Source organism: Podarcis liolepis (genome assembly GCF_965112155.1).
Source record: "Podarcis liolepis genome assembly, chromosome: 2".
NCBI lineage: Eukaryota > Metazoa > Chordata > Lepidosauria > Squamata > Lacertidae > Podarcis > Podarcis liolepis.
Genome location: NC_139555.1, coordinates 40,338,473 through 40,347,777, shown reverse-complemented (window position 1 = coordinate 40,347,777; position 9,305 = coordinate 40,338,473).

Sequence of the window (9,305 nt, the reverse complement as noted above, 5' to 3'; positions counted from 1 at the left end):
TGGGATCTGCATGCACACAATGTTTATTGTGGGCGGCCTATGTCATGCAGTCCAATCCAATGCATGTTTTTACTTGGCAGTAAGCCCCAATGAGTTCGATGAAGCTTACTCCCAAGTAAGTGAGCATTGGATTGTGCCTTATGCCCTGATCGAATACAAAGAAAAGTGTGTGCAGAAGGGCAACTGTGTGCCTCTTTCCTTGAGTTGAGAGCTTGATTCTGAAGCTAGTCTGTTAGTATTCAGAACTGCCAATTGTCTGTTCATGGAGTGGACTGAGGAAGGGAGACTGAATCCAGCCTTATGTGCCCCCTTCCCTCCACCCAAGCAAATGATGGATTCTGAACACCGTTTATCTGATTATTTTTTGTGTTTGTGCAGCACAAGCTCCTAGACCAGACAGAGCCAGATCTTATTCTTGTCATCTCAGCCTAAAATTTTAGGCATCTCAAATTGCAACATTCCTTTGTTTTATTTGAATGGGGTAGATGGGACAAAGGTGTCTGAATTTTTTTAGCAATTAGTGTCATTCGGTGCTGATATTCATTTTGTATTTTTAGGTACATGGAAAGATAAGCATGAATGATGTGACATCAAATAAAGAAACTTCCCAATATATACCGTCCTAAGCTATCAGACTTTTATGTCTATGTTTATCTTCATCATTTTCCTCACTCTAAGGAAATTTCTGCATGTCTGGTATAATATTGTTATAACACTGTCTGTGCACCACCACACAGCAGAAGCATGTGCTTCAGTGACTGATGATACCTGGCAGCTCATCAGCACGGGCACCAAGGTAAATTTAGCAAAACATCAGCTTGGTTCCTCATGGAAACATTTTGCACTTTCTATGTTGGCATAAACAATGAGGCATCTCAGAAGGGAGCTGAAGATATAACAGACTGACCCATCCTATTTTAAAAACAGTAAGCCCTTTCCATATGAGCTTACAAGCCCAGCTCGTTTGGAGAGTGCAGCCAGAGTTATTTTGGTGGATTTGGATAGATACATTTGAAACTTAAAGGCTTCCACTTATAAATCCACCCTCTGTAATTAGAAATCGCCAACAAATCCCTTGATTCCCAAATGGGCCTATAATGAGTATAGCATTCTGAAGGCTGCTGTCATGCAAAGTAGCTAGGTTCTGTTGGGTTCTCAATAAGTCAGTTCTTCCTTGCTGAGACAATTCAAACAGCTCACATGTTGTTACACCTGCATATACTGGGCTCTATTCTGTGGGCACCACTTGCCACAATATGTCCAACAACATGTCTATCTAGTGCTATTTTTCTAGAAAAAGGGGTGCCAGAGCTCACTATGAATGCCTCCCATGTTCTCTTATAATGACCATGATGACCACCTGAGAGGTGCTGGAACTGAGTTCCAGTGAGTTCTGACTGGAATAAAAAGTCCTGTATCTGTCTTAGCTATCTACAAGTGACTTGGGGCCAAGGATGGAGCAGGTGGGTTCCCATTGCCCACTGCATTGAGTAAACACATTTCCATGTACACATTTCTGCTTTTCTACTTCTTGGCTGAAATCTCAGGTGGTTTTTCTTTTCAATTGGATTACCAAGCTCCAACCCTAGAACAGCCACAAATGTTTATTTAGTTGTCTAGTCTGAAGACGCCTCTGTTGTTTATTGCCTCTTGTTGTCCCTCTGGCGCTATGCCAAAGCACTGCCCTTGGCAAAATCCTGTCCCACAATTTTTGCATTTTGGCAGAGTGTCCTATTGGGACAGCAGGTCCAAACAGGAAGTAATTATTCTTGGCGACCTTTTGCACCAGCAGTTGGATCTCCTGTCGACTAAATATAGCCTCCCTCTGTTTTATACATAACTTCAGGGCTTATTCATATTGAAGGCAGATTTTTCTCTTTAAGGCTGTCTGGCCCAATATTCCATGTCCTCCTTTGGATTAAGATCTTCCTACTATTTCTTTGTCTACATACACACGGTACATTTAAAACACATTTAAAGTGCACTTCTCTCCCCTTACCCACAATGAATCCTGGGAAACTCTGGTGTTTAAGGGTGCTAGGAATTGTGGTCCCATGACAGGTAAACTTCAGTACCCAGGATTTATTTTTTGTTTTTTTTGAAGGGAGAGCTGCTAGGCATTCATTTTAGCCAGTGCTTTTTTCTAGAAAAATAGGTTCTGGAACTCACCATGAAGTTGTTACAGTAAGTGCCAAAGCTTTTTAACAAAAAGAAAAAGAGGTTCCGGTGCTGTGTACTCTGCAGTACTAAAATATACTCAGAGTCCTGTAGTGATTTCATGCTCCTTATTGCAGCTTGTAAAACAGTGATTGAATTGCCCCCCAAACCTCAGGCTTTTATATACGGTACATTATTTACACAATGAGTCCCATCTGATTGGCTGATTCTGCTTCCCTCCTGGAGCCTGATTGGTCTTTTCCTGCAGGCCAATCAGTTGTTGCATTCTACGATCCTTACCAGCCTAGTGTTCTAGGATCCAAGCTTAGTACATAACAAGTACCCCCTGAAAAAAAGCACTGATTGTAGCAATACTGAGCTAGATGTAGATGGGGATGGGATGGAGAGGTAGTTAAAAATTTGATGGTACTACTACCAGAATGCCCTGTCCCTGTTCTCAGCTTGGAATGTCAGCCTGTTTGGCATTTTCAATAAGGCAGCATTTGTCCACCATGCTTGTTTAAACATTCTGCATTGCACTGCTTTCAAATTCACTTCTGCTTTTTTTTTTGCAACCTCTCCGATGCTTCAGCAAAGTATGCCCTGCCTCCTTTCTCCAGCAGATGCTTAATCCATTATAAAAATCCACCTATTCCTTGGGGAATTCCACATTCTTTCCAACCAGAGTCTCTTCCTCTAGCACTAGCCATTCCCTTAAAGAATAAATCATAACCGTCTAGTCTTTACTTTTTCCTTGCATTCATACTTTCAGTGAAACTTCAGGCTAACCTTGCCATGAGCTGGCATCAGTCTTGCTTCAACATGCCATGCCCATTTACTGAATTACTGCAAAGTTTCAAGTGGGTTGTGTGATCAAACAGTGGTATGATTGCAGGAGCAACTGACTACAGTTCACATTGTGAATGATCAGTTGATTTCCAGGCTAGGCTCCTGAGCTGACCTTCTGTGAACAAGAGTGCTCCTTCCATTCATGGAAGTAATTCGGATCCAATGGAAAGTCCTCTGCCACCTTCTAAGGCAGTCCTCCCACCACAACCAGTGGCGTAGCGTGGGGGGTGCAGGGGGGGCCGGCCACACCGGGCGCAACATCTGGGGGTTAGGGTTAGGGGCACAAATCCACGGGTTAGGGGGCGCAAATTACTTGCCTTGCCCCGGGTGCTGACAACCCATGCTACGCCACTGACCACAACCCCCCAGGGATATCTTCCACATTGTTTTGAAGGCTCCCCTACAACACTCCTGAGGAGATTTTTTATGGGCACAACAGGCTTCTGGGGGAAGGAGGAAACTGAGTTTTCAGTGGGGATTTTCTACTAATGGGAATTTTGAATCCAAGCCACTAGCATTTTTTGACAGCAGCAGTCACATCCCAGATAAGGAAGGCACACATAACTATAGTCAAGAGAAATACAGCAGCTGCTTCCATGGTGCTCCAGATACATACACGCACACTTACAGCCTCTAGGCTGCTGTCCACAGGTCTAGACCCTTTGAAACAGTTACAGCAACTGGGAGACCCCCCCCCGTCATCTTATATACACTTCCCACTTCAAGGCCCTCCTTGTTTAGGAGACAGTGGGGCAGGGCAAAGTAGGGAATCTATGAACTCATCCTCTGCCTGAACTTTCCCTTCATCTTCCGTCATGTCCTGCATGCCTTCCTATGCCTCAGATTGCCCTGTCTTTTCCTCTCCCTCTGGCTCTTGCCTTGCAGGTGTTGTAGCATCCCACAAATCACAGGTCCCATCTCCTGGGTCACTCTTCTGGTCCCCTGCCTCTGTCCCTAAAACTCAAGGACTGTGTCCAGTTCTGGGCACCACAGTTTAAGAAGGATACTGATAAGCTGGAAGATGTGCAGAGGAGGGCAACTGTTATGTACTTGGATCCTAGAACAATAGGCAAGTAGGATCCTAGAATGCAACAACTGATTGGCTTGCAGGAAAAGACCAATCAGGCTCCAGAAGGAAAGCAGAATCAGCCAATCAGACGGGGACTCATTGTGTAAATAATGTATATAAAAGACTGAGGTTTGGGGGGCAATTCAATCACTGTTTTACAAGCTGCAATAAAGAACATGAAATCACTACAGGACTCCAAGTATATTTCAGCAACCAAGATGATAAAGGAAACCAAGCCTTATGAGAAGAGGTTGAGGGAGTTGAGTATGTTTAGCCTTGAAAAAAGGAGACTGAGAGGAGATATGATAGTCATCTTCAAGTATCTTGCGGGCTGTCACGTGGAAGATGGAGAAAGATTGTTTTCTCCTGTCCTAGAGGGTGGGACCTGAGCCAATGGATTCAAGTTACAAAAAAGGAGATTCCAAATAAACATCAGGAAGAACTTTCTTGGGAGGTTCTTAAGCAGAAGTTGGACAGTCGTCAGTCATGAATGCTTTAGTTGAGATTGTTGCATTGGCCCCTCCAGACCAGAGATTGTTGCATTGGACCAGATGACTGTGGAGTTCCTTCCAGCTCTACAACTCTATGATTATATGACCCTAAGACCTTTTGTTGCTTTTGCTGCAACATAATAACATAGCCACCCCTCAGGAAGTTGTTGTCAATATGTACATAACCATCTGTCCTGTCAAAGCTATGGTGTTGCAAAACAGGGGTGGGTTCTCCAGAAGGTACTCAGCTCCAACTCCCATCATCCCTGACCACTGACCATGCTGTCTGGGGCTGATGGAGGTTGGGAACCCAACAAATATCCAGTGCTCCTGCCAGTCAGTTTGCACCACACCAGCCTCTCCATCACCTTGCCCCTCTACCTCTCAGTAAGCAACAGCAGCCCACTTTCCAAGAAGCCAGCTAAATCTGATTAATCTATGCTGTAGGTTAGGTAAGTCAAAAAAAGGACAGGGGCTCCTGCACTATTAAGAGCTGTTAGGCTGTTGTAAAGCCATTTTCCAAAAAATGACAGACTAACTGATATTGTTGGTGTTTATTGTAATTTAAATTATGTTTATTACAGGTGATTCATTCATTTTATAAAAAGGAAAAAAATAGAGATGTTTAGGTGTGGTAGCTACCTTACACCAGCCTAACTCCCAAGGACGTTGTGGGGATAAAATGAAGAGGGGGGGGGGGTCATGTATGCTGCCTTGAGCTCCCTGGAGGGAAAATATGGACTATAAGTGAAATAAATGAATAAAGAAAGAGCGGAAAATGGGAAAAGATGGGGATCTTATAGCCTATCACTCGGGGGGCCTAGCTGTGCCAGCCTCTCAGTAGTTACTGCCATGTTTCTTTGGCCACCATTTCCTTATTGTGATTAGTTCCCAAATAACTCTTTTTTAAAAAAATCCTTGTGCACATCTAGCTCAGTTTTCCAAATCTTCTGCATTCCCTCTCCATTCAGAATTCCTTTCTTTAAGCTTTCCTGTTCTGCTTCTTGTCACAATTCCTGGAATTCCCAGGCTGTTTTTATTGCCACCAGGACAGCAAACTTTCTCAACAGCCAGCCAGGCTGATATAATTAGTTTGTGGAAATTCCCATTTATCCCAGAACCATATCCCCACCCTTCCTGCTGGCTTATTTTGTCTGTCATTTGGGTATATTCTTGTGCTGTTTTCTTTTTTGTTATTATAGTAACTTGAGTAAAGAAAATTCCTGTGATAATGTAACTATTTGAAAGTTGTCAGGCTTGTGCATAAGCACAATCAGGCTAGAATCCCAAAGCCACAAAACCATTGTAAATTGAAGGTTATAAAAATCATCATCATCATCATCCTGATTTATAACTTTGCTTTATAACTTTCTTCTTCCTCCTCCTCTTTGGCGATCACTCGTAGCCGAGTAAGATTGTGTTTCATAAACACAGATTTTAACAATGAGTCCATAAGTGACTGTGGAGGCCAGTTCTGGACCCACACGTCCTTCCACAGTGGGGACATTGGTTCCTGGGTGGGAGTTGATCACGGTGTGTTTATAACTTTAAAACACAACAGAGGACCATGGGGGATTCTGGTGGGGATGAACTGAGCAGCCTGATTCTGTCATGTTTCAGTTTTGATGGCAATCAGTCATAGGTCCATTCTATCTTGTTTTGTGCAGGGATTTGGGGTTTTTTCTGCATTTTAAATGACATGCATTTTGCGCACATTTTTGTAGGCATTTTTTACTATAAAGTACACTGTTTTCAAGAAAATATGCATTTTTCCCCATTTATAAAATGTGCAGTTTTATGCACACTTTCTGCACGCCAACGTCAAAAGATAGCTCAGTCAGTAGAGTAAGAGACTCTTAACCTCAAGGTTGTGAGTTTGAGCCCCATGTTGGGTAAAAGATTCCTGCGTTGCAAGGGGCTGGACTAGATGACTCTCATGTTCCCTTTCCTCTCTACAATTGTATGATTCTATGACTTTAATCTCAAAGTTCTAAATCGCAAAATCTAGAGCAGCAGGTGACCTGGTTGTGTTTACATCCCCATGAGAGTGACAGAAAGCAGACTGAATGAATTCCATCTCCATCCCTTGAATCTGGCATTTTAAAAAACCACGCAAGACTGTAGGATATCCACTCCTGCTGCTGCAATCCCACTTTGTACAGCAGCCTGTCATATCTATATATAGCAAGACTACCCACATTAGAAATTATTCTGAGTCATTATCACCCTCATTATCCTAGCTGCAACCAAAATACCCAGCCCACTTTCATACCAACAATAGATAATCTTGCCACAGTATATTTCCATGGCCTTCCAAATTGCACAGAATTTCCTGTTTGACTCAAACAATTCCAAACCACTTGTAAAACTCAAACAGTGCATCCAAGATGTCAGAGGAGGGAGAGAACGAGCCAGTGATCTCCATTAGAATCATAGAATTATAGAATTGGAAGGGATTGTGAGGGTCTTTTGCCCAACGTGGGTTCAAACCCGCAACTATGATATTATTATTCTCATGCTCTACTGACAGACCTCCAGGTGTCCCTCTTTTCCAGGGACAGTCCAAGATTTGCAGAAGCTATCCCACTTTCTAATTTGATCCTGGAATGTCCTGCATTTCTGTAGGAGATCCCTATTTTCATCTGAGAAATGCTGGAGGGTATAGAGTTCTGTGACCCCTGAGATAAGGAAATAAGTAACTATAAAACCTTTAGAAGACATCTGAAGGCAGCCCTGTATATGGAAGGTTTAATGTTTAATGTTTTATTGTGTTTTCATGTAAGTTGGAAGCTGCACAGAGTGGCTGGGGCAACCCAATCAGAAGGAGAAGGTGGTAATAATAATAATAATAATAATAATAATAATAATAATAATAATAATAATAATAATAATAATTTATTTGTACCCCGCCCATCTGGCTGGGTTTCCCCAGCCACTCTGGGCGGCTTCCACAGAGACCAAAAATACACTAAAATGTCACACATTAAAAACTTCCCTGAACAGGGCTGCCTTAAGATGTCTTCTGAATGTCAGGTAGTTGTTTATCGTTTTGAGATCTGATGGGAGGGCGTTCCACAGGGCGGGCGCCACTACTGAGAAGGCCCTCTGCCTGGTTCCCTGTAGCTTTGCTTCTCGCAGTGAGGGAACTGCCAGAAGGCCCTCGGAGCAGGACCTCAGTGTCCAGGCTGAATGTTGAGGGTGGAGACGCTCCTTCAGGTATACTGGGCCGAGGCCGTTTAGGGCTTTAAAGGTCAGCACCAACACTTTGAATTGTGCTTGGAAACATACTGGGAGCCAATGTAGGTCTTTCAAGACCGGTGTTATGTGGTCTCGGCGGCCGCCCCCAGTCACCAGTCTAGCTGCCACATTCTGGATTAGTTGTAGTTTCTGAGTCACTTTCAAAGGTAGCCCCACATAGAGCGCATTGCAGTAATAATAATACGACATCCCAATTTTCATCAGAAAAATGTTGCAGCATATGTACTGACTGAGCTATCCAGTTTACTTCACTGGTATTTCAGCAGACTACTCAATAGATTATGATTAGTTTTGTGCTGGTCAAGCGTAAGATATAACATGCAAGGTGGTTTTCAGGCCCCCCAAACTGAGCAGCAGCTTGGGCTCTGTCTCTGTCTGAAAGGAGCCAATCAGAACAGTACTAGTGGCAAAGTAACTGGTAACCTACTCAGGCCGCAGAATCATGATCAAACTTTGAGCCCAAGCCCATCAGTTTGGGGGTTCTTGAACGAAAGACCTGAGAATAAGGGCCTCACGAATTCATGCCCTCAGAGCCTACACCACCCCAAAAAAACCTGACAAGGGACCCACATCCCTGTGTTGGCCTGGCAACTCACCTGCAGGGGCTTGTTGGAGAGGAGGACGATGACTGCTAGGATTCCAACCAGAGGTTTCGCCCTTCAAGGAAAGGGCAGAACCTGGGAGACATTTCAGTCAAACGATAGATAGCATCATTTGGAGCTGCCCTTACTCTGTGGGCACCTAGTTAAGATTAGGTCAGTGACTGCAATGAATTTCCTCTTCAGTAATTGTGTTACAGTGGTACCTCTGGTTAAGAACTTAATTCGTTCTGGAGGTCTGTTCTTAACCTGAAACTGTTCTTAACTTGAAACACCACTTTAGCTAATGGGGCCTCCTGCTGCCGCCCTGCTGCTGGAGCACGATTTCTGTTCTCATCCGGAAGCAAAGTTCTTAATCCGGGGTACTATTTCTGGGTTAGCGGAGTCTGTAACCTAAAGCATCTGTAACCTGAAGCATCTGTAACCCAAGGTACCACTGTACTTAGCTATTGAGGAAATTGCTTTTCCAAGACCTTTAGATATCAAAACCATTTCAAATGAATTTCTTACTGTCCCACTTTATGGATCTTTTTGGGATCCTTGTTTAAATATTCATACGATCTTATTTCCATCTTCTTAAGCTCCAGTTTTCTTTCAGCAACTAGATAGCAGACAATGATGGCCATAGCTTTGCAGTACTTCTTAGTTGTCTTTACATTTCAAAGATGTAAAATCAACAACACATGTACTAATTTATGAGGCTTGCATAAGAAGTGAATTATCTGAACGTAGGATTCTATTTTTCTTTGGGGGGGGAGGGAGTATACAATTTCTCAGTTGGATATGAATGCTTTTCTTTTCATATTGCATTTCATAGACTGCATTTCTATGCTGCCCAATAACAAAAAAATATGTGATTTGTGTTAACAGTTTCTAAATCTC